The sequence below is a fragment of the Dreissena polymorpha genome, chromosome 16 (assembly GCF_020536995.1).
Source record: "Dreissena polymorpha isolate Duluth1 chromosome 16, UMN_Dpol_1.0, whole genome shotgun sequence".
Classification (NCBI taxonomy): Eukaryota; Metazoa; Mollusca; class Bivalvia; order Myida; family Dreissenidae; genus Dreissena; species Dreissena polymorpha.
In genome coordinates this window covers 11,046,581-11,071,314 of record NC_068370.1, presented here as the reverse complement: position 1 = coordinate 11,071,314, position 24,734 = coordinate 11,046,581, and the positions used below count along the sequence as shown (strand labels likewise).

The 24,734-nt window shown below is 34.9% G+C and overlaps 1 protein-coding gene and 1 long non-coding RNA gene across 2 annotated transcripts in view; one reads left to right on the top strand and one right to left on the bottom strand.

Annotated features, from left to right (window-relative positions):
* Positions 1 to 15,004, bottom strand: part of LOC127862967 (beta-1,3-galactosyltransferase 1-like) — a 91,089-nt gene extending 76,085 nt beyond the window's left edge. Inside the window, exon 1 of the mRNA XM_052402244.1 lies at positions 14,994 to 15,004. The gene's annotated coding sequence lies outside the window, so the exon portion shown is untranslated. The remainder of the gene's footprint in view (positions 1 to 14,993) is intronic.
* LOC127862974 (uncharacterized) lies at positions 790 to 1,623 on the top strand. Its single transcript, XR_008040882.1, has 2 exons — positions 790 to 1,117; positions 1,445 to 1,623. It is a non-coding gene; the product is annotated as an uncharacterized LOC127862974 (long non-coding RNA).
* Positions 15,005 to 24,734: the final 9,730 nt, after the last annotated feature.

Genomic DNA, 24,734 nt, shown 5'->3' with positions numbered 1-24,734 from the left:
TACAAAAACATATTTTCGAGCAACAACACATATTGATAATATACTCTTGGTTTATTAAGACATTAACAATAAGCAATATGTATGCATGAGCACATGATATAGTAAATATGATTTATATATAAATTAAGAAATGTTTCAGTTGAGAAATGCATTTCTCATTGAATCACATGTTATTAAAACCATCATTTTGAATAGAAATTACACATGCAGTAACAACCAGCTGCAAACAAATTGTTTCTTACATGATTACTTATGCATGTCAAGGATAGGAAATTACACACATAAGGAATGAAATATCCATGTGCAGGTATCAACAGTTGTCTTTGATTTAATCTATCTTGAATAATGCATACTTTTTAACATGAAAATCTCATTTTCCACAAAACACTAAATTAAAAGTAACAGGAAGGTGGTAAAAAATTCATTATTTCAGTTACAAAGCAATGAATAGAAAACTATCGGTACATTCAAGTTATCTGTATAAAACATGGCATCAACTTAAAATCAGTATCAATACATGTATCACCTTAAATCCGCAGATGTTGAGTAAGATTGCCTTTTTAAACAAAAAATTATAATTGCCCTAAAATGAGTGATTTAACAATATACAAAGAACTATCATGAACCATTTTCAACATTTACTTTGTTGTTCTAAAATTTAAATATATATGCAATTTCAAACTATTTATGCAGGTAAACCATGTACACACAAAATTTTAGTACTCATCTTTACCCTTTTTTTTTATCCCCATGTTTTTTTAAAAGGGTGGGGATATTGTGTTTAGCTCCGCCGTCTGTCTATCTGTCCGTCCTGGACACTATTATCTCCTACACTATTAGCACTAGAACCTTGAAACTTACACACATGGTAGCTATGAGCATATATACGACGGTGACAGCGACGGAATTTTGATCTGACCCCTTGGCCAAAAGTTATTGGGGTCAGGGTGGGGCCGGGTCAGTGATTTTCCTGCGACCCCGATTCGAAAAAGGCTCATAACTACTGTGTCCCTTCAGATATTGCTTTCATATTTGGTATGCATGTGTATCTAGACACCACCTATCCATTCGCATACAATTTTTTACCCTTGACCTTCAACTTTGGGTCAGTTTTAAGGTTTCGAAATCTGTGACCGCGATTCGAAAAAGGCTCATAACTACTGTGTCCCTTCAGATATTGCTTTCATATTTGGTATGTATGTATATCTAGACAACACCTATCCATGCGCACACAATTTTTTTACCCCTATGACCTTGAACTTGGGGTCATTTTTTCAGGTTTCGAAATCTGCGACCGCGATTTAGAAAAAGGCTCATTACTACTGTGTCCCTTCAGATATTGCTTTTATATTTGGTATGCATGTGTATCTGGACAACACCTTTAAATGCGCATGAAAATTTTTTTCCCTGTGACCTTGACTTTGAACTTTGGGCCAGTTTTAAGGTTTTGAAATCTGTGACCGCGATTCGAAAAAGGCTCATAACTACTGTGTCCCTTCAGATATTGCTGTCATATTTGGTATGTATGTGTATCTAGACAACATCTTTTCATGCGCATACAATTTTGTACATGCTACCTTGACCTTGAACTTGAGGTCAGCGTTCAGGTTTCTGAATCTGCGACCGCGATTCGAAAAAGGCTCATAACTACTGTGTCCCTTCAGATATTGGTATAATATTTGCTATGCATGTGTATCTGAACAACACCTTACCATGCGCATACACTTTTTTACCCCTGTGACCTTGACCTTGAACTTTAGGCCAGCGTTTAGGTTTCGAAATCTGCAAACACGATTCGAAAAAGGCTCATACCTACTGTGTACCTTCAGATATTGCTTTCATATTTGGTATGCATGTGTATCTGGACAAGACCTTTCCATGTGCATTAAAAAGTTTTGACCCCTGTGACCTTGACCTTGAACTTAAGGTCCGCGTTTAAATTTCGAAATCTATTAAGTGGTTATCTACCCAATCAGAAGAAGTGCAAGCATTTTCATCGGACAAAGGAATTATTCAACAATGAAGCTTGTGTATTGAAAACATATATAGAGTTACACAGTAGTGGCGCAGAGATGTATTTAGTAGTCAATTATTTGTGTTAATTCATCTGTGAAATGGTTTAGCTCATCCATCTAATGTTTATACAAGGGATTATAAAATATTGGTGCAAAGGGACACCTGTATTTCAGAGAAGAGATAGAATGCAGTCAAGCATAAAAAGCATGAGAAACTCATGGAATAGCGCCTCAAGAATCTATAAAAGGGCTGAAACTTTCAATTTGTTCAATCACACTTTTAGACTCATTATGAAAATCTTTCAAAATGTTCAAGTGTGAAAAATGTGACAAACAATTTAAAGCAAAAAGGACTCTTGAACAGGCACATCAATGACAGACATGAAATTTAACATTTTCATTGTTGTGTACAAGATTGCGATATAAAATTTCTGAGACGCTACTATTGAGTCAACCATTTAACCTCAAAACATAACTTTTCCAAAGCAGAAGCATGAAAATTGGCTATAACAGAGCAAGTTCAGCCATCTCATTCCAATGAGGATGATATGTACATATTGGACGTCAGTGAAGTTGATTCAGTATTAGATTTTTTAGGAGAGCAGGATGAGGACCTAAATCCAAGTGAATTTTACTCTTGTATTAAGGACTTTGATTTTAACATTTTCACTGCCACCAGAATCAACAAAGCCTCGACTATGCATGGCCCCATTACCAAACCTAGGGCGCCCCTGGGTCAAACATGCGGCGTGGGGATACTCGTCGGCCTCTGCCGCGCCATTTCTAGTTTTAATTTTAAATTGTAGTTGACCTTGATTTATTTTTAAAGCCTGGTTTCAATACATCAACTATATTGTGCAATACAAACATCACACACAAAGCTATCTTGGGATGTAGGTTGTGAGACGCAGACCTCATGCAGCCATCGTTTGCAAACGTCGGATGATATCCATTTTAATGCCGTGCGGGTCTTTACAATGGAGTGAACGAGTCGCACAGATATGTTTGCCGCACTCCATGAATCAGAAGTCTGTGTTTCACGACTAGTCTCGATAAACTAAAAAACATGGGCCTGTCGCAACATTGTTGGATGCTTTTTCCTGACCAAACATTCGGCAGTCTGGAAATAAAGTAAAAGTCATTCATACATAACGTAAAAAACAACAACATTTGTTTGCAATAAGAAAAGCATTATATTCACTAGATTAAGTGTTCACAAAAAATACTATTTCTGAAAATAAAATTGCAAGAACGATAGTTTGACAGTGAAAAGTATTCATGTTTTATGCATCATAAATATACAATCACATTAAGACACAAAAAAACTACTTTTTATACAAAATAATATAATGGAGCAAAGAGAATGCTGTATTTCATTATATGACACATTAATAAATTAAAATATGAGTAATCTTCTTGTTTAACCTAATTTTCAGGGTTATTTGACAAAAGTGGGACTCTATAACACAGTTTGAAATATCATGACCTTTATAAATTAAAGGAAAATGCAAGGCTCTAAAAACCAATGCACCAACAGAAAGGTACGATGATTATATTCTACATTCTCCCATTATTTTGTTGAATAAAAGTTAATGAAGATCTTTACTAAGCAAACTAGAGCTTTGTCACAGACGTGATGTATACCCCCACGTGCCGCATTGACACAGACTATTTTGCATGCTGTCTTTACAAAACAAGAGAATTAAATTTATGGCGATTTTTTATAATTATAATGCCATTATCATTTATGGCCATTTCGACTTTTGAAATCTTGAATTCTTTCGCATGACATGCCGTCCAAATTTATGGCCATTTTTTTACTTGTGAACTCCAAGTGTGACCTAGACCTTGGAGTTATCGACATAATTCTTTCGCATGACACATCGTCCAATGACTGTGAACAAATGTACCAGGTTTTTTTTAAATCTCACAATAAATGACATAGTAATGGCCCGGACAAGATCATTTATGGCCATTTTTGACCTCACAGGTGTGAACTTGACGTTGCAGATATCGACGTAATTCTTTCGCGCGACACACCGTCCAATAATGGTGAACAAATGTGCCAAATGATTTTAAAATCTCACAATGAACAACATAGTTATGGCCCGGACAAGCTCATTTATGGCCATTTTTTTCCTTTGAATTCATGTTTTAAAGGCTTCATTTCCATCCCTTAGATACTGATGAGCAGCAAACAGCATAAAACCTGAACAGTCCGCAAGTGACTCGAGTTACTCGCAAGCTGTTCTGGTTTATGCTGTTTGCACACAGCCATTTTCACTTTGCTTCTGAGTGGGAAAGGGTAAAATAATTTATCTCCATCCTAAACGAAATGTACTTTAAAAATGTACTTTACAACACACATGAAGTAAATGCATGAAGTAAACATTGGACTTTCATAAAATGAAAGTAAGCGATTGAAACAACAGCATGTGGTTGGTTGATAGTTGCCAGGATAAAGCATTAGACATCCTTCTTTAACATCAACAGGCACTAAATGTTTATGTTACCCCAGTTCAAACAAATCTTAAGTTTGCTGATGACATAACCAAGCCATATCAATACATCCCAAGAGTGCAGTATAGACATAGAAACCTATCAAGTCAAAGAATGGAAGGTGATAAATAAATGAAGCCAACACAGAATCCAGACAAACAAATTGTAATTAATCCAAAGAATAAAATTAGCAAAATGATCTAAGAATTAACCCAAAGGATAAGAAATGAAGCCAAAGACTACTAAGCTTACAGATTTAAGAAAACAAATGAGGAATCCGGCTATGTACATTAATAAAGTATATAGCATAAACAAGAAATTCAGTAAGACAGTAAAAAAACATATAATAATACATAATCCAGTCAAATAATATGGGAATTCAGACAAAAAGGACGGATTTTAGATTCCATTGAAAGAATAGGGAATCCAATCCATGAATCCACTTAATAAGAAATCAAGTCAAAGATTAATAAAACCAGCTAGGAGTCACAGAATATGAAATACAGAATACAGTCAAAATTGCTAAATTGTATGAGAAGTCAAGTCAAAGAATAAAGAATCCAGTCACAGAATAAGAAATACAATCTTGCCAAATAATGAGAAATCAAGTAAAAGAATACACACAATTAAGTGTCATTCAATAAGAATCCAACCAAAGAAAACAGAAAACAAACTGGCAAAGGATTAATGTAAACTACAACATTTACACTACTGGCATACCATACAAATTAACACAAACATCAATACCTATACTATCATAACCCAATCATTATACAAAGTAATGATAGAGTCAATAATGCAATACTTCAATGGAAATTGTGACAGGGTCATTGTATTATTGTCATAAACCTGCATAGCTGGGTTATACAAACCTCTGCTGGGTCATGATACACCTTTGAAAAAGTGGTTGATGGTTTGCTTGACTCTTTCAGTGCTGGAACCCAATTTTGAAGGCCTTTGCAAACAGTTTGGATCCAGATGAGACGCCACAGAACGTGGCGTCTCACCAGGATCCAAACTGTTTGCTATTTTGATAGTATTTTCTGGAAAAAAAATCGAAGAAAATGCTAATTTAAGAAATTAAGCAGACAACATTTTAGCAGACGACAAATTTCCCAGCATGCAAAGGGTTGATTTTAAGTGTGTCATTTGCTTGATGGGACACCTTGCTAATACAAGACCTTTCATACATAAATTAATTACGGTTGGAAATAGATTAATTATCTAATTAGCGCTGACATATGATGCTCTCACATGCTAATCCCCAATTAGACAGGGTAGCGCATCAGTTTGGTTAGCTGATGAAGGCTATTTGTTGATGTAATGTTCTCAATCAAATAGTCATTAACCCATTTATGCCAAGTGGACTCTCCCATCCTTCTAGATTGGATCAATTTATTTCCAAAATTAGGGATGTCTAGTATATTTATTTCTATATTTAGAATATTTCTTACAGAAATTCCTTAAAGCAAACAGCGCAGACCCAGATGAGATGCCGCATCATGCGGCGTCTCATCTGGGTCTACGCTGTTTGCAAAGTCCTTTTTTTCAGGACGCTAGGCATAAATGGGTTAACATTTTGTGTCATTGACCTATAAAAAATATGTTTGATATTTGAGAAATTATAATAAACAAAAGTTATGTGTTTGTAGGGTATATATTTAATTTAATGTGATTGACCTAGAATATGTTTTAACATTTGTTCGGTAGAAATGCGTTTTAAATTTGATATAATTTGTATCATGTTTTGATGTATGATATATATTTGACGGTCGGCTACAAATGAATGGATAATAAGATATGATATGTTAAGAATTTCATTTATTTGAAAACGTTGAATAAATTAAAAGTTGCATAAATTTCATATATATAACGGATGGTTGCAACTGAATGTCTGATGATGGAGTTGTATGGATTGGTGAATTCTAGCTTATGCAATTTTATACCACTATGACATTCTTTACGGCCAATATGAATGCTGATTTTGAGGGGAATAATGAAAAGTGAGATGTTTGAGACTGCTGAGATAACTGATCACTATATCAGGGTTACAAATTGAAATGAAGTTCACACTGTATGGTTTCTATGTAGTAAGAGAAGCATTAAAATTTGAGTTGCGTTTTGGGAAAACTGGGCTTTGAGCATGTGCATATAGTCTTGTCCCAGAGCATGTGCGTATAGTCTTGTCCCAGATTATGGTTTGAGGGTTGGGTTGGAGCGTCCTCATGTGCGTATAGTCTTGTCCCAGATTATGGTTTGAGGGTTGAGTTGGAGCGTCCTCATGTGCGTATAGTCTTGTCCCAGATTATGGTTTGAGTGTTGGGTTGGAGCGTCCTCATGTGCGTATAGTCTTGTCCCAGATTATGGTTTGAGGGTTGGGTTGGAGCGTCCTCATGTGCGTATAGTCTTGTCCCAGATTATGGTTTGAGGGTTGGGTTGGAGCGTCCTCATGTGAGTATAGTCTTGTCCCAGATAATGGTTTGAGGGTCGGGTTGGAGCGTCCTCATGTGTGTCTAGTCTTGTCCCAGATTATGGTTTGAGGGTTGGGTTGGAGCGTCCTCATGTGAGTATAGTCTTGTCCCAGATTATGGTATGAGGGTTGGGTTGGAGCGTCCTCATGTGCGTCTAGTCTTGTCCCAGATTATGGTTTGAGGGTTGGGTTGGAGCGTCCTCATGTGCGTATAGTCTTGTCCCAGATTATGGTTTGAGGGTTGGGTTGGAGCGTCCTCATGTGCGTATAGTCTTGTCCCAGATTATGGTTTGAGGGTTGGGTTGGAGCGTCCTCATGTGCGTATAGTCTTGTCCCAGATTATGGTTTGAGTGTTGGGTTGGAGCGTCCTCATGTGCGTATAGTCTTGTCCCAGATTATGGTTTGAGGGTTGGGTTGGAGCGTCCTCATGTGCGTATAGTCTTGTCCCAGATTATGGTTTGAGGGTTGGGTTGGAGCGTCCTCATGTGAGTATAGTCTTGTCCCAGATTATGGTTTGAGGGTCGGGTTGGAGCGTCCTCATGTGTGTCTAGTCTTGTCCCAGATTATGGTTTGAGGGTCGGGTTGGAGCGTCCTCATGTGAGTATAGTCTTGTCCCAGATTATGGTTTGAGGGTTGGGTTGGAGCGTCTTCATGTGCGTCTAGTCTTGTCCCAGATTATGGTTTGAGGGTTGGGTTGGAGCGTCCTCATGTGCGTATAGTCTTGTCCCAGATTATGGTTTGAGGGTTGGGTTGGAGCGTCCTCATGTGCTTCTAGTCTCAAGTGAGCTAAAAATATATCATGCAACGTTTTATCAGGCAGATATCAATGTGGTGGTATGATAAATTCTAATACACTGTGCTTTATGACTAAAATATCAGTAAATTACACATAGTTTGCATAGCATCTTGTTGAGATTTTTTCAAATCATATTATAAGTTAACAAATTGAATCTCAGCACAGATATCCTTAGTTTGACCTATTAACAATTTTTCGACTCTTCGATGCCATCTGATCACAAGAAAAATCTGATTATTGAAAATAAAACATGTCCATTTTAGTGAAATAAGGGCTACACAGACCAAAAAATTGTCCTAAATAAAAAAAAAACATTCTCTTTTTCAACACAGGTTTCAAGGTTATATGAAAACATACTTTTATTCATATTTCCTGGTTTAGCATTTGCAATAAGTACACTGAATACAAACAAAAAAGAAAATTAAGAGTATTATATCAAGATTTCTTTGTCCATTATAGAAAGGCATTACAGAAATAATACCGGTACATGTTTGTTTCTGTCTTTTCTCATCAAGATCGTTTTTTGTATACAGAGGGTAAACAGAATAGAGCTATCACTACAGGTGATACAAACATACCCTGCAATACCAAATACACAAATATAGACAAACATGTTTCATTGTGACTATAAACTATGTGAAAAGTGATATTTCATTTGAATGTGACATTTTAAGATGCTATCCCGCTTTTAATGATATACAAGGCGCCTACCAGGCTACTGAACACCTGAATATATGCTATCCAACTGAAATAAATCCACCTATCCTAAACGAATTAACATAATTGATGTGGTATGTGATATCAAAATTATATGACAGAGTTGTTAATGGTATCATATTAACACCAAAAAAATGTTATTTTTTAATTCACCACATGACATGGCAGTAAAGTTTTATTCGACTGAAAAGAGATTATAGCTTATATGGTTACGAAATGTTAAATTTTTATATCATTATAAATGTAAATTTAGTTACCACGGGAATATCATGTTTCTTTGTATGATAAATACCCTGCTTTGGAATTTGTTAATTCCATCTTTCAATTGAATCACATAAAATGAAAATGAAATACATAACAAAATATTAAGAAAAAAGCAAGTGTTATACAGAGGATAAAACCCCTTTCCATAAACCCCTTTAAAAAGCTATGTGCACTAATAAGGTAAAGTAATTATTACTTGGCATACAGGATGTAAACACTGAAAAGGGGTGTAGACAAACCAGAGCTGTCCCAAGCCATCTTTGTGACCTTGACTGTCCCATCAAGCTTTTTATTACTGCCATTAAGTTAGCATAAATGTAAAATTGTATTCAGTCCATTTTTGGTGGACAACTTTATGCTTTGGATTAAGTCTGATGTTTTCTTATTTCAGCCATTTCTCAAACAAGTGAATAAAAAGGAATATGAAATACACGTACAATAAACTATAACACTGACAAGTTGACATGAACACGCTATTATTATGCAAATCACATAAACTGGTTACTTAGCTGAAATTGCATGTTGAAATGAATTTGTTTAAATTAGCAATAACACATGATCTATCTGACATCAAAATATATCATTTTTGCAAACCTGAAAATAATACGCTGTAATTATTATTAGGGAGACATGCCTTATGCGTGACCATTAATAAGTTTCGCCAAGCTGTATAATGCTCAAATATGACAACTGACATCTAAGTGTTACCTTAACCTTTAAGGGAACATGAAAGAAGTTTCTACATGTAACTGTTAAACACATTTGGCAAGTTATTTAAGAAGTGCATAATTACTATTGAAGTATCAGTTTGGATTGACCATTGACCTTTTAGTCTGACTTTGAGCCGGGAACATGGGTCTTAACACAAACTGGTGAACATTTGTTGTCAGTTATTGCTCCATTAATGACAAAGTAACAGTTTGGACAAATTTTACCTTCGACCTGTTAGTGTGCCCTTGACCTTTAAGTAAGGTAGACAGGTGTTACATGTTAAACACCGCCTTCTAATGATGGTCTTTTGTAATTATTAATTTTAAAATTGCATGCTGAATGATGTGCTGAATGATGTAGTTACTATCTGTACAAACCCGAACACACACATACATACAGTAACAGACACACAAATGTGCACTCATACACTCAACCATTTTTACAAATAATTATCGTTGTTTCTGAAGATGTCTCAAATAAAAAAGAAAAGAAAGATATGTCAAAGACATTACCCACGTAAACCATCTATTGCTTTGTCAGAGGCTTTGCAAATCTGCCATGGTATAGTGCATGTGCAAATAATTCAGGAACATTTACATAACTTCGAATGAAAATTGTGTCATTTTACATCTACATTTAGTGGTAATTACAAATTTTAAATCAAGCACTTAACAAATTTAGAAATAGTTCACTTCACAGACAATTGGATGAACAGTAAAACTGCCATATTCCACCCTACTGGGGGCATACAAACAAAAATTGCACTGGGGGTTCAAAACCCAGGACAAAAAGAAGCAAATTCTAAAACATAACCACTAGACTTGCCTGCCCTGAGGGTTCAATACCCAGGACAACAAGGAGCAAATACTAAAACATACGGAATCCTGATAGTGCCATATATAATCTTGCACTTCTTTCATCAAGGGCGAAACTAGAAACACGAAGCGATACTTGATATTTTTCTTGACAGTCGCGGCGACCCACGATATTTTTCTTAAAAGTCGCGGCGACGCACAATATTTTTCTTGACAGTCGCGGCGACGCATGATATATTTAATTCGATATATCGACCTTGTGTAGGTGATGATGATGTGGTCGATCTGGTTCTGGGTCCTGCTGTCTGGTGATGTCCATGTAAGTTTGTGGATCTCCTTGTGCGCGAACAGGGTCCCTCCTATGACCAAGTCGTTCTGTTGGCAGAATTGACTAGTCTCTCCCCGTTGTTGGTGATCACATCCACTCCATGTCTTCCCATGGTCCTCTTTTTGTCTTTGTTGTCGCAGCAAACCTTAGCATTGAAGTCGCCGAGCAACATCAGCATGTCGTGTTGGGGGATGTCCTTCTTGACAGTCGCGGCGACCCACAATATTTTTCTTAAAAGTCGCGGCGACGCACAATATTTTTCTTGACAGTCGCGGCGACGCATGATATATTTAATACGATATATCGACCTTGTGTAGGTGATGATGATGTGGTCGATCTGGTTCTGGGTCCTGCTGTCTGGTGATGTCCATGTAAGTTTGTGGATCTCCTTGTGCGCGAACAGGGTCCCTCCTATGACCAAGTCGTTCTGTTGGCAGAATTGACTAATCTCTCCCCGTTGTTGGTGATCACATCCACTCCATGTCTTCCCATGGTCCTCTTTTTGTCTTTGTTGTCGCAGCAAACCTTAGCATTGAAGTCGCCGAGCAACATCAGCATGTCGTGTTGGGGGATGTCCTTTGAAACACTTTGAAGGCGTCGTAGAATGCATCCTTGTCCTCTTCTTCTGCGTCGTCTTCTTCATATATAGAGACTTAATAGCATTGATTTTAAAGGTTTTGTAAGTATGATTTAAATTACAGTAATTAAACAATTGCAATATCAAAGCTACTAATTCACAAAAATCTGACATGCAAATTGCACATAAAGTTATACAAATAAAATGTTGATAAGTTTCCAATTCTTATTGGAATGGGTTAAATAAACCATTGGCTAATTTGCTTAAATATCATATTGAACATTATTCAGCTTAAAGGAAACATAATAAAACAAGAAACCGTCGGAGACCGGTGATCAATGCTCCCCAAAGTTTTTTTTTGTCACAATATTGCACTATATATTCAGATAAAAGGAAACGTCTTGAGGGCACAGTAGTTGGGGGGACAATAATTGCTTTATAGAAAATTTCAAAGGGCGATAAATCTGTGGATATACATCCGACCAGACCCCGCTAATAATACGCACATCTCTTCTTGGTAGTGAAGCTTCCCATAAAGTTTCATTGAATTACGGTCATTAGTTGCTGAGAAATAGCCCGGACAAGAATTGCACTATATGTACAGTTAATGGAAAATTTCAAAGGGCCATAACTCTGTGAAAAATCATCCGACCAGAACCCGCTGATAATATGCACATCTCCTCTTGGTAGTGAAACTTCCCATAAAGTTTCATTGAATTCCGGTCATGAGTTGCTGAGAAATAGCCCGGACAAAAATTGTGCACAGACGGACACACAGACGAACAGAAGAAGCGGCCACAATATGCTCAAAAATGTTTGTGGATATTTGAGCATGTCTATTTCACACAAAGGAATCTTCTTTAGGTGTAAAATATCTCATTTGTTGAGCTATTCAAAATCCTGTGGGGAATATTGAATAGTTTTAAAACATTATACAAACTGGTTGGACCATAGAACATTATTTTGTTCCCCATAAAGCTGTTTGAAATGTTTCTGAACTAAAGGATTACAGTAGCTTAAAGGGGTATACATGTAATAACGCTGTTTTTAATTTACTATAAACCTTATTTAAGCAATACATATTTTCTCTTTTCAAGCAGAAATTTATAATGAAACATTGTTATATTTATGAATTTTTTTAGACAAGATTGAAAAAATGCCCTTTATCACTCACCTGGGTAATGGGGCATGGCCAAAATTTACCCCAGGGGCATGTTTTCAACAGTTTTTTTTTCTCAAAAAGCCAAAATCTGAGGCCTACACCATTCATCAGAAGTGTAAAGAGTACAATGCATTATGGGACACAACTTTCATTGGACGAGCAAATTTTATTTAGATTAAATGCAATACGATCATGTACAAATAATGTTTTATTGTGTCATACAAATTATGAAAAAAAGTGCTTCCTGGGGACTTTCTGATAACCGTAACGGGTAAAAATGAAAATGAATATCTGTTAACAGTTACACTGCGTTAGCATGTATATAAATCATCTTCATAATTTCATTTATTTTTCTTACACATACAGCTCTGATAGGGAATACATGTAATAAACACTGACTCTTTAGTTTTTCACAACTTTATTGGCATTACACAACAGATAAACACCAATTAGCTGTCGAAAGTGGTTTAACCTCTACACAGTTAAAAATCTAAAATTGGTGAAACGGACAAATAAAGCAATGAAGCTGTGATCGTCGCTATCTTTGTACCGGATTGCTGAATTTGAATTTCAGATTGTCAGTTTGCGAAGTCATTTTTTGCCATTTCCCCATCGGCCGAATATTTATTATTTCGGTTATTTACGTTGAATCCTAGTTTGCGGAATGCATATTTCCAATTCCCATGTTGCCGACTCCTTTTCATCGTGAAACAAGGTGAATGACGGCCAAACAACGCGGTAAGTAGCGTGTCCATCCCCCGGGAAGTGTCACCCATCGAGAAAAAAGAACACTGCTGACGGGCTTTTTGTTTAAGTACACTGTGTCTGTACTGTAGTCAGGCAAATATAAAATATGGGCTCTCAGTTGTAGTGACAGCCATTTTGTAAAAATGTTTTTTGTCACTTTGACCTTGACCTTTGACCTAGTGACCTGAAAATCAATAGGGGTCATCTGCGAGTCATGATCAATGTACCTATGAAGTTTCATGATCCTAGCCATAAGCTTTCTTGAGTGATCATTGGGAAACCACTTTACTATTTCGAGTCACTGTGACCTTGACCTTTGACCTAGTGACCTCAAAATCAATAGGGGTCATCTGCCAGTCATGATCAATGTACCTATCAAGTTTCATGATCCTAGGCATAAGCCTTCTTGAGTTATCATCCGGAAACCATTTTACTATTTCGGGTCACCGTGACCTTGACCTTTGACCGAGTGACCTCAAAATCAATAGGGGTCATCTGCGAGTCATGATCAATCTACCTATGAAGTTTCATGATCCTAGGCCTAAGCATTCTTGAGTTATCATCCGGAAACCACCTGGTGGACGGACCGACGGACCGACCGACATGTGCAAAGCAATATACCTCCTCTTCTTCGAAGGGGGGCATAAATATAAAATGACATTGAAATCCTTCTAGGAATGCACAAATTACAGAGATGATACTAATTTCATACAGAATACTCACACACATACACACACAAGAACTCAGAATTAGAGGTAAGGTGTGACTAAAATATGCCCTCCTCAATAATGGCCAAATGTTCGAACAAGTTCGTTAAATTGCTGATCACCAGTGGATTTTAAATTGAAAGTTTCAGCTATGGTTCTCATATTGCAGCCATTACTAGTCAAAGGCTTCGAGTGATTTGAAAGGTATGATATGAAAGAAATTCAATTTATTGTAGATCTTTTTCAAATTGCCTGACACTACACTCACACAAAGAAATTTGCGGAGCGATTATATCTTATAAATATATTACAATGTTCAGGTATTCAATGGGTAGGGTAATCTGATTATACGAGCTATTGAAGCATGGGTACTGAATAATTTTTAAATGTCATAATTGGACCAAAGAACATTTTTAAGGCATAGCATGTCCATTATAATTATTTAAGAGTGTTATCAATTCAAGTCATCAAATAAGCAATGTCAAGTTTGTGCCATTAGTATTGTCAGAGAGAAATATGTTAATAGATCTGTTATTCAGCTTTTAAAAATGTATTTCACATTCCAATAAATCTAAGTTAAATTTTATACACCATGTACATTTCTGTTTTGCAAAATTATTGTAAAGCTATTGGTTGGTCACAAGTGATACATTATCTTGTGCTTCTAAATTTCTTAATTTTATAATCATACATGTACTTCACATATTTATACATAAACCATAAACTGCAATAATGGGGTTAGACTTTACCATGGTTTTAGATAGAGTTTACCTGTCCGAATATTGCTGATCTAACAGTAAGTGGTTATTTGTTGGAAGAAAGTGTCAAGACAAGGAAAATAAATGAATACCAGAATTTGTGTATGGATATCAGTATGTAAAATCTGAATACTATAGTTTTGATAGCCGAGATATTAAGTCTTGTTTGTATATTCTTTTAGCAAAGATCTTTAATAAGTAATAAGTCATATATAATAACTGTATATTCAAAACAAGAGGGCCATGATAGCCCTGTATCGCTCCACTGTTTTTTCTTTGCGAAAAAAAACGTGCAATGCGCATGGGTTGAAATGTACTCAAGCATGTGACTTTCTCTTTTTATCCCTCGTCCCACTGGGGGTTTAAAGTTGAAAGGGTGAGCATTTTTATAAATGGAAAAAGTTACTAGCGTGTTAACTAAACAGACTTAAAAGCCAGGGAATTGTTGCACAGGTCCTTTGCTTATAACGTAGGTACATTTATCTCTCCAAAAGATATTGTCGTTCTTTCTATTTCACATATTTTTAGACGCCGACGATCAAATCTACGCATTTGATTTGAAACAGATTCTCAAGACCCATAGGAATGAAAATGCCTTAAACCTTTACCAAACGACACATTTTGGACTTTCCCAATTTGAAAGAGGTTGCAGATGTCAATTAAATTAAAATGGAATATGAAGGAAATGATCAGGTAGGGTAGAAATAATTGTGATAAAAGGAGAAATTGCTCATCAACCCACACATCCCTAAGACCAACAGGCCTGAGAATATTATGATAATCTAAAGATTATTTCTTTATATTTATAAATGTTTTTAATTAAGTAATACATTTGACTTCTAAGATCAATTCATAACTTATATTAAGAAAATTATAAAATGGTCAGAAATATATATGGATTGTTGAGCAATTGACAATCATATCCACAATTCATGAGTCACGATTCACAAATGGAACAATGAATCATTAGTTATTAAAAAGCAGCATATACGATAGTTAAGAACATTGCATTTCATTAATTCAACACCTTCTCTTGGATACAAAGTTTGAGTTTACTTTGCAGTATCATATATTGACTTTTCTTGAAATAATTATGTTCATGGAAGTTGTGTTTTTAAAATCAATAGTATATTATTAAACTGGTTTTAACACTACAAAAAAAGACATGAAATTAACATGTCATCCAAAATATTTTCATCCAGATATATGGTCACTTTCAACATATTTAAATAAAACCCGACTTTTTTCAGTTTGTAAGAAAAACATTCATAACACATATGTTCTTACTTCAATGCCTTTGTAAGCAGTCACCATCTGACCTAAAATGGCACTAAATTACAGGGTTTTATCTCATGTTTACAAGATGTTGATGTTGTTGTTGGTCACAGCCAAACGGCCGCAGTAATCTCCACTGGTAAACGTCATATGTTCAGTTTTGTGACCCCCGAGGCCGGGTCAAATTTGAGCCCAGGGAAATAATTTGAACAAATTTGGTAGAGGACTATTAGATATCACTACATACCAAATTTAGTAGCCCTAGGCTCTATAATTAAGAACAAGAAGATTTTTAAAGTTTGCACACAATAGGCCTTATTTAAGCATATGTTCATTTTTGTGACCCCTGGAGCAAGGTCAAATTTGTTCCCAGGGGCATAATTTGAACAAACTAGGTAGAGAACTATTATATGTCACTACCTACCGAATTTAGTAGAAATAGGTCCAATGGTTATGGACAAGAAGATTTTTATAGTTTGCACAAAATGGGCCCAATATAAGCATATGTTCAATTTTGTGACCCCTGGGGAACGGTCAAATTTGATCCCAGGGGCTTAATTTGAACAAACTTGGTAGAGGACCATAAGATGTTCATTACATACCAAATTTGGTAGCCCTATGCCATACGGTTTCGGACAAGAAGATTTTTAAAGTTTGCACAAAATAGGCCTTATATAAGCAAATTTTCGATTTTTGACACCCCCAGGGCAGGGTCAAATTTGACCCCATGGGCATAATTTGAACAAACTTGGTAGAGGACTATTAGATGTCACTACATACCAAATTTGGTAGCCCTAGGCCCAATGGTTATGGATGTAAAGATTTTTAAAGTTTTCACAAAATAGGCCTTATATAATAAGCAAATTTTCAATTTTTTGACCCCCCAAGGCAGGGTCAAATTTGAGTCATGTTGGTAAAGAAGTATGCACAATATTAAAGCAATATGTCAAGGGACATAGGAAATATTTGGGGTGGTTCGCAAACTTTTACATAGAGTTATTAATAATATGCATATTCTAAGTGGAAAAAAGGCCATTATTCTTATAAAATTTTTGATACAGTTGTTTGCTCTTGTTTGTAAGTTGGGGTCATGTTGGTAAAGAAGTATGCAAAAATATTTAAGAAATTTGTCAAGGGACATAGGAAATATTTGGGGGTAGTACGCAAACTTTAACATTTGCACGCTTACGCTTACGGGAAGCCGATCCCGGGTTGAGTAGGATAGCTCCACTATATATATTTCATATACAATAGACAAGCTAAAAATTAATGTCTTCTATTGCATCTGGGGCATCACCAGCCTTACCAGCTGTTTCACAAGAAAGAGAGCAATCCTTTGTCACAACTTCCATAAACTTGTCCGCGTTGAAGTTTTACAAGAATGGTTGAATATGAGCACCAAATATTTTCTCTCCCAAGTACCTTGGTATGTTTTGCTGGTTGTGTGCATTTGCAATGTTGGTGGAACTCTGGTTGAGCCAAGTTCTGGACCACTGTTACCGTCATATCTTCTAATGGTGAATCATTGGCATCATCTCCTGCATCACAAAATCGAAAGCTGAATCACAACATCAATCTACATAAACTGTCCAGTGTCCATCTAATTATTGTATTCAGGAAATGATTCATAAGACATGCTTGCCAAGAATTGTATGTTAAGAACTCATTTTGATGAAATAAAGAGTTTTTTGGAGGTTAATTCTTATTTTCAAAAACCCTAATTGAAGGGCAAAGTCATCCATTTTGATAAAATGAATTGTGGTATCAAGTCCTCACTTTTATGATAAATCAATTGTATGTCAAGTCCTCACTTTTATAATAAAATAAGTTTTGTGTAAGTCCTCATTTTGATTTGATAAGAATTTTTTTGAGAAAGATCTTATTTTAAAAAACTGGAGTCCATCATTATTGATAAAATATGAAGTGTGTATCAAGTCCTCACTTTATGATAAATCAATTGTATGTCAAGTCCTCACTTTATAATAAAATAAGTTTTGTGTAAAGTCCTCATTTTAATTGCAAATAATTTTTTTGAGAAAGTTCTTATTTTCAAAAACATAATTGAAGGGCAAGTCATCATTTTGATAAAAAGAAGTGTGCATTAAGTCCTCACTTTTATGATAATCAATATGTGTGTCAAGTCCTTACTTTTATAATAAAATAAGTTTTGTGTAAAGTCCTCATTTTGATTGCAAATACTTTTTTTTTTAAAAGATCTTATTTTGAAAAAACTAATTAAAGGGGAAATCATCATTTTGATAAAATGAAGTGTGCATTAAGTCCTCACTTTTATGATAAATCAATCTGTGTGTCAAGTCCTCACTTTTATAATAAAATAAGTTCTGTGTAAAGTCCTCATTTTGATTGATTAGAAGGTTTTTGAGAAAAATCTTATTTAAAAAAAAAAAACTACATTGTAATTGAGGAAAAGTATTATTTTTGATCAAATGAATTGTGTATCAAGTTCTCACATTTATTGAAAAAATTATTATTTTCCAAAAAAAAAAATTGTAGGACAAGTCTTTATTTTCATCAAATGAATTGTGTGTCTTAAGTCCTCACTTTAAATTATATAAAGATTTTGGGGAAAATTCTTATTTGCAAACAACTAATTTAGGGCAAGTCTTTATTTTGAATAAATAACTTTTATATGAAGTCCTCACTTTTATAATATAAACAACAAGAAAATTCGTTTTAATTGATATCCCCCACCAAATAAATTTTGTTTATTGATGGGTGAATAACCTAATTAAAGCTTATTTGTAGGGTTGTGCCTTTTCTTACTTTTTGTAGTTACATCATACAAAAAAACAAAGGGCAATATCTCTTATTTAAAAAAGTGTAGGGGTATGGTTCTTGTGCATGGAGCTTCTCCTTATTAATATCTATACACCCATGAAGTTTCATGTTGAAAACTGTATCATATCTGAGATATAGCCCTGAAAAGTTACATCATACAAAAACAACAAATGGCAATAACTCTCATTTAAGAAAGTAAAGGGTTTATGGTTCTTGTGCATGGAGCTTCTCCTTATTAATTCTATACGCCCATGAAGTTTCATGTTGAAATCTTCTATCGTGTCTGAGATATAGCCCCTGAAAGTTACATCATACAAAAAACAACAAAGAGCAATAAACCCTTATTTAAGAAAGTGTAGGGTTATGGTTCTTCTACACGGCACTTCTCCTCATTGATATCTATAAATTCATTAAGTTTCATGATGCAAATTCTTATAATTATAGTTTCTTGAGATATATACCTGGAAAAGTTTGTGAATGGACGGACTAACAGATGACAGACTGACAGACTGAACGACAACACCAAAACTATAGTCCCTCTGCCTTTGGCGGGGGATAAAAATGTGTCAGTCCTTGTTTACTTGACTTGTGTTATTCTGTGATACATATTATAAATTGCATTAAACGTAACAAGAAAAATTGCTTCTAAACAAACATTTATTTAACTAAACAATTAATACTGTGTGTCAGGAACTGTGATTATCTAAGATAATTGTTATTATTGCTGTTATATGAGTACTTTATGGAATAAAACACTAAAATAATCAACACTATTGTGAGTTGCTTTTGCGCGTCTTCCGAACTACGACTGCGTCTCAAACACCAATCATCCACTGTGGCATAATGTATGTTCTATTATTTGTGTGACACACATATTGACATTTTTCTAACTGTATTATATAAAATTTCATTAAATATTAAATTATGGTTTTTTGCTAGTACATGTATTGGCAAAATGTCAAATGTTTGTTTGTTGTAAAACTTAATTAGACTTATACCACTTGAAGTCTGTGTTGTTTTCACACATTTAAAGATTATCAATTTACAGATTTTTGAAATAACAGTAGCTATTTAACATAACACGCGGGCCAATGATGGCCCTTAAGAGCTCATATGAGGTACGGACACAAAATTTACCTGATAGAAGGCATGAAACTTAGTAAAGACAAATATGATCGACCATAAAAAAAAAGACGTGTTCATAGGCACAGTTGCCCCCAACTTCCCCAACTTTGTCGCAAAACTACGCTTATGTCAACACAACTGTTTAATAGCCATATTTGACTATTGACCTGTAAGTGCGACTTTGACCTTGGAGTTCAGCCTTCTCATGTTAGCCATTTGTAAGCATTAAATTTTGGAAGTCCCAGGCATAAAATTGCACTTCAATGCTAAGAGTATAATTAAACCATTACAATGTATCACATTATAATAAATATTAATTTAATTTAATGTGTTTTGAACAAATGTACGTGGGTCATTCAAAAGTTGTTGTCTGGTAACCTTTTGTTGATTTAGTTATTCCAGGGTAAATCTACATGTGCGTCTCGCGTCTATGACGCACAAATTAATATCGAAATAGACGCATCGTTTTGAAATATGTGCGTTCACTCGGACGCATTGCTGAACTGTATCCATTACCGCATACGCGAATCACGATAAGCAACAAACCATCTTGTGTATGAGTCAAAAGTGTAGCAATGAACGCTGAGTTAAATTAACCGAATGAGGCTTGAAGACTCCAGCAAGTCTTTTGATTGGCTCTAGTCGAGCCGCTGATGTATAATACAAACTAATTAGAATCTACCTTTTAAATAGAATGTGTTATGATATTTTCTCGAATCCCCGGATGAAAACCTGCTTTAACTTTGTGTAACTTAGTCATATATAATACAGAAAAAATGCCTCCGAAACAAGGTGTTGAAGCTTAATCCAAAACAAACAAATCTGGCAATACCTTATATTTCTGAAAGTTTTATTGAAGTATAAAATTGAAAATTGCCTTTTACAAAAAATGTCACGCAAAACCAGTACACTTGGGGCAATTTTAAGGATATTGTTCAATATATTTTGTTAATGAAGCAAGTTATTGAGAAGAATTTTCACATTTAAGTTAATCACATGGAAACACTTCTGTAAGATAGAAAAGAACTCAAACATGCTTAATGGTATGAAAATAAATGCATGTTTTATTTAGGCTTCATATTTTTTAAATCACCCATAGGATATGATGCGGCATTTGTCTTTACGGAATATAAAAAATATCAATCATTTTTACCCGGAACTTGGCGCGCTGTAATAAATTTGCTATTCTGTGTGTTCTTTTACCAAGCTTGATTAGGAATTTTTGAAAACGCGCAATGGAGATTTTCTTTCACCATTAAAAATAATAGTTCACGGATTCAAACCATAATACCTGATTAATATGTTGCTACAGTGGATTCCTGTTCTTAGCATACCATGTCAGCAAAAATTATGCTAATAACAGGAATATGCTATTAACAGGAACACACATTTTAGCATAAATATAGCAACTGGGGGCATACAATAAGTCAAATCTGTTAATAATTGATCGTCAAAGTGAAATGTAAATGCAACATTGTATATGATTGATGTTTAAGATAACTATTTATCAAATGGAATTGTATTCTAAGTATTTGCATTTGCATTTGAGCATTTTTTAGCAGATTTAAAGCATATTTTCTTGGCATTCTGAGAATGTTCTATATGCTATAAAGACTTTAAGTGAATTCTGAATATTGGGGTTAAAATTATGCTATTAATAGAAGAAAAATACATAAAATATAAGAATTAATCTGTGCTTTGACATTCTATATGCTAATAACATAAATATGCTATTATCAGGTATGCTAATAAGTAGAATCCAAAAATTATCCTTCAGTCTGACAGAATTTCCTAGCCTGTCAGACCAAACATCTGACAGATTTTTTTACATTTAGCGGTGTCTGACTTGGCTTCTCACTTTTGAGTTCATGATGCTTAATGTTTTAGATTCAACACTAGTTTCTTCAACCTCACGACACCAGAGCTCCTTTGATGCAAATATACTTAAGTGGTATTAAGGGATATATTTTTTCCCTGCAAATTGCGTTAGTTCCTCACATCTGGTTAAAAATAAACCTGTTACCCTCCGATTGACTGTCAATTTATACAGCAAACTCCAATACATATTCCTGTTTGTATTCTTGTATGAAAATGTCCACAACATATGGGCGTAGTTATATGGGGACTGAATATTCAAATACATGTAGGTTAAGAAGTACAGTAAATGACATGACAAAATGCTGTTAGGACATATCATCATCCTTAATTCTAAACCAGCTATACATGACATTATTCTTAAGAGGGGCATTTCAGAATAAAGATAAAAAGATACAAACGATTCGCAATGGAAAAATTATTTCCTGCAAATATTTTTTAGAAAATTATTTCCGTCAAGACATGTTGTACAATAGCATGCCATGGTTAAAATGAGTGTGTAAAACAATGCCTAAACTCTTTCTGCAAAGTTTGGGAAGTCTGCTTTAGGGACATTTAAATGGAAGGACAGATGAAAGGTAACTCATTATAGTGCCACCAATGTTATTATTATGCAATTTTTTCGCAGTTCAGAGCTGAAAATAACATCCCAGAACTTAATTATCCACTGCCAAGTTATTCAATAAATAGTAAATTGTAAACATTTCAATTATGAAAAATTAAACAACTTGTAATTCAGACACAACTCACATTTTACCTGTTGTTAGCTTTGAACAAGCTAATTGGCCTCGGTGAAAATAATTACATTGAAATTGAGAAAAGTCCTCGAGAACTCAGTGCCCCAGATAATTATTTGGGAAATAGGGTTTTCAACCATTGATTTTGAAAATAGGGTGATTTCATTCTTCATATAGAGTGAAATGAGTAATAAAAATGCATACCTTAAAATAATTGCTGATTTACTTCCGTTGACGCTGCACACTTGTATTGATTCAATAGAACTGTAAACTATCATCATAAATTTTAATAAACTGATGTTTCCTAATATCTTTAATCCTTTAAACTGTCCATGATATAAACTTTAAAAAATGTCGACAATTTCTAACCAATGACATGCCTTTTTATACTTTTGACAGGTTTGTTAAGTCACAGACTTTCCATCATGTTTTTTGGATGTCAACTCAACTGCTGTATACACAGTTTCTAACAAAATCGATAACACGAATGATTCGGCACTTATTGGCTCTTGCTTTCTTGATTCAAAAAAGTTTGCGATCGGCTGATATTTTGGCGCAACATTCTCGGACGTCTTTCGACCTCTCTTAGCTATTTTTATTTCGCATTGTAATAGAAACTGAAAGTACAGACGCTTTACAAATACATGCACAATGGGCGACGAATTAGGTCAGATTGAAAACGCATAGCGTTTGAATAACTATGACCGTTTGCTGAGCTTGCTGAATGTAAGCGTCACCGCGTTACGATAATAATTCCAAAGAGAAAATACCTAAAATGAGCAAATCATTTTTAATCGAAGTTTTGTATCGTTAATTTGACGAATTTGCGTAAAAGTCAAATTGGTTGCGTTTTCAATACTCATGATATTGTATTTCTTTGCATTTTTAAACATTTTAATAGGGTGAAAACGCAGATACGCAGCAGCTTATCTGGGGCACTGAGAACTGGTTAACAGACATGATATTTTGGAATTGTAAAAGTTAGGACATGTATGGGGGGGAGAACGAGAAACGTAAACAATGTTAACCAGAAAGGCACAATCACAGGCAATCGGCACCTGTGACGGAAGCAATTATTAAGAATCATTAAGAAAATAAATCGATAGCTAGAAACAGAGAACCTACACTTGCGCACCCATTGAGCAATTCTATCAGTCATCGTCGTGATTTTCGCAAAAGTTTTAACAGCCGTTAGACATTTATGATCGATTTTCTTATTAAGCGAATGGCAACTTTTTTTGATCGACTAGTTTGCAGCCAAAATATAAAGCACTTACCGCGTGTCAATGTTACACTTTAAACATGTCGTCACATAAACTTGCAGAAGATGTGAAAAAGGCACCATCATGGCAGCAGCCATTTTTTCCAAAACAACCAGTTTCGCACCAAAAGGCAAATATAACAAGAGTTCTGATTGGCTAATGCCATAATCTAAAAATAAATGCTGGTCGAGCAGGATTTTTCTGCACGAGCAGAAAAATGCTGGTCGAGCAGTAAATTTGCTGCTCGAGCAGCATTTGCTGGTCGAGCAGCATTTAAATGCTGCTCGAGCAGCATTTTTTTCTGCTCGAGCAGAAGTTAAAGTTTCGACCCCTTTGGTATCCCATACTTATTAGCTCAATACACCAGGCAACCTGGCTTACTGTACTGGAAAATTGGTTGACTTGCCAAAATAACTGATTTCATTTATTGCTAAATATGTATAGCATGTAGTCTTAAATAAGACCACATTTAAGACATGGATAAAATACAAATATGACACATTGAATCTTTCATTCGTCAAAAATAAGCACGTAGTCACATATAAATAAGACACATTTAACACAGAAACAATATGAAGACACATTGAATCTTTCATTCTAAAAAAAGCATGTGAATCTTTAGAATACAATATAAAATAACATTGTATTACTGACACATATTCTCAAACAACATGTTTAATTAAAAAAATGTATCCGTAAAATACTCAATATCCTTTTACAATGAATTTAACAAGTTTCTTACATGAACCGATTCATCAAAGAAACCCACAATTCCCAAACCATTAACAACATGTTCAATTAAAAAAAAAAAATGTTTCCCGTACAATACTCAATACTTAAAAAATATTGCTCAAAATCTGTTTACTACCCATATAACGAGTTGGCATTTTTACCTATGGCAATTTTTACCTGTGGCAATTTTACCAATTTACCTCTGGCATTTTTACAACGCTGGCATTTTTACTCTGGCCACTTTACCGACCCCCCTATAACTGGGTATCCAAAAAGTAATTTCAGTAGCGGGAACGCTATACTAGCAAATCAATAAGTATACTGTATTGATATGACAGACATTAAAATTCAAGTATGAAATGT